The 2,490-nt window shown below is 48.1% G+C and overlaps 1 non-coding gene across 1 annotated transcript; it reads right to left on the reverse strand.

Annotated features, from left to right (window-relative positions):
* Nucleotides 1-1,309: 1,309 nt before the first annotated feature.
* Nucleotides 1,310-1,420, reverse strand: LOC116479757 (U6 spliceosomal RNA). Its single transcript, XR_004251070.1, has one exon. It is a non-coding gene; the product is annotated as a U6 spliceosomal RNA (small nuclear RNA).
* Between the last annotated feature and the right edge of the window lie 1,070 nt (nt 1,421-2,490).

A 2,490-nucleotide genomic window follows, 5' to 3' on the forward strand; every position in this document is an offset into this window, starting at 1 on the left:
GGGCAACATGGCGAAACCCTGTCTCTACAAAAAATAAAAATAAAAAATTGGCCAGGTATGCTGGCTTGCACCTGTGGTCCTAGCTACTGGGGAAGCTAAGGAAGGAGGATCCCTTGAGCCTAGGAGTTTGAGGCTGCAGTGAGCTGTGATTGCACCAGTGCACTCCAGCCTGGGTGAGAGAGGGAGTCCCCCATCTCTAAAAATAAAAAGGAAACAAGTGAATGATTCAAAACAAAAAGAACATGCCAAAGAAAAGAATATATATAAAAACTAGGCCAGCGCACGGTGGCTCACGCCTGTGATCCCAGCACTTTGGGAGGATGAGGCGGGCGATCAGGAGTTTGGGACCAGCCGGGCTAACGTGGCAAAACCCCGTCTCTACTAAAAAATACAAAATTTAGGTGGGTGTGGTGGTGCGCAGCTATAATGCCAGCTACTCGGGAGGCTGAGGCAGGAGAATCCCTTGAACCTGGGAGGAGGGGATTGCAGTGAGCCAAGACTGTGCTACAGGGTGGGTGATAGAGTGGGACTCTGTCTCAAAAAAAAAAAAAAAAAAGGCCAGACATGGTGGCTCATGCCTATAATCCCAGCACCTTGGGAGGCAGATCTCTTGAGCCTAGGAGTTAGAGACCAGCCTGGCCAAGATGGTGAAACCCCATCTCTACTAAAAAATACAAAAATTAGCCAGGCATGGTGGTGGGCACCTGTAATCCCAGCTACTCGGGAGGCTGAGGCAGAAGAATCACTTGAACCTGGGAGGTAGGGGTTGCAGTGAGCGAGATTGCGCCACTGCACTCCAGCCTGGGTGACAGAGCAAGACTCCATCTCAAAAACAAACAAATAAACAAACAAAACCCTGCAATGGTATAATAAGTGATAAATACAAAAATATAGTGGTACTTTCAGGGGGTTAGGAGGAAGAGACTGGGATGGGTCCATGGAGAATCTCTTTTTTTTTTTTTTTTTGAGATGGGGTCTCGCTCTGTTGCCCAGGCTGGAGTGCAGTGGCGCCATCTCGGCTCACTGCAAGCTCCGCCTCCTGGGTTCACGCCATTCCCCTGCCTCAGCTTCCTGAGTAGCTGGGACTACAGGCGCCTGCCACCACACCCGGCTAATTTTTTTTTTTGTATTTTTAGTAGAGACGGGGTTTCACCATGTTAGCTAGGATGGTCTCGATCTCCTGACCTCGTGATCCACCCACCTTGGCCTCCCAAAGTGCTGGGATTACAGGCGTGAGCCACCAGGCCCAGTTATGGAGAATTTCAAAGAGACACTGGGATTGCTGGGCTTCTGTTGCTGCTGTTTCAACATGGAATGTTTCAGCTTCGTGAATTTGCTTGTCATTCTTGCGCAAGAGCCGTGCTAAAGTGCTATGTGCGGTTCCAATTTCAGTATACGTGCTGCCAAAGTGAGTGAGTACTGCTGCTTTTTAAAATTGTGACAAAATATATGTAACATAAAATTTATCATTGTAACAATTTTTAAGTGTGCAGCTCCACGACATTAAGCATATTCACACTGTTGTACAACCATCACCACCATCCACGTCTAGAACTTTTTCATCCTCTCAAACAAAAACTCTGTCCCCATTAAACCTAACTCCCCAGAATATCCCCCTCCATCCAGCCCCGGACCACCACCATTATATCTATTCTATTTTCTATTCTATTTTCTTTCTCTGTTTTCTTTCTTTCTTTTTTTTTTTTTTTATTTGAGATAAGAGTTTCACTCTGTCGCCCAGGCTGACGTGCAGTGGCTCATTCTCGGCTCACTGCAACCTTCGCCTCCCAAGTTCAAGTGATTCATCTGTTTCATTCTCCCAAGTATCTGGGATTACAGCCATGTGCCACCACGCTTTTTTTTTTTTTTTTTTTTTTTGAGATGGAGTTTCGCTCTTGTTGTCCATGCTGGAGTGTAATGGCACAATCTTGGCTCATCGTAATCTCCGCCGCCCAGGTTCAAGCAATTCTCCTACCTTAGCCTCCCCAGTAACTGGGATTACAGGCATGTGCCACCATGCCCAGCTAATTTTGTATTTTTCGTAGAGATGGGGTTTCTTTTTCTTTCTTTTTTTTTTTGAGATGGAGTTTCGCTCTTGTTGCCCAGGCTGGAGTGCAACGGCGCGATCTTGGCTCACCGCAACCTCCGCCTCCCGGTTTCAAGCAATTCTCCTGCCTCAGCCTCTCTAGTAGCTAGGATTATAGGCATGTGCCACCATGCCCAGCTAATTTTGTATTTTTAGTAGAGAGGGGGTTTCTCCATGCTGGTCAGGCTGGTCTCGAACTCCCGACCTCAGCTGATCAGCCCACCTCGGCCTCCCAAAGTGCTGGAATTACAGGTATGAGCCACCACGCCCAGCCATGACATAGGGTTTCTCCATGTTGGTCAGGCTGGTCTCGAACTCCCGACCTCAGATGATCCACCCTCCTCGGCCTCCCAAAGTGCTGGGATTACAGGCATAAGCCTCCATGCCCAGCCCTTGGGCCTATC

Source organism: Hylobates moloch, unplaced genomic scaffold (assembly GCF_009828535.3).
Source record: "Hylobates moloch isolate HMO894 unplaced genomic scaffold, HMol_V3 SCAFFOLD_12, whole genome shotgun sequence".
In the NCBI taxonomy this organism is placed as follows: Eukaryota; Metazoa; Chordata; class Mammalia; order Primates; family Hylobatidae; genus Hylobates; species Hylobates moloch.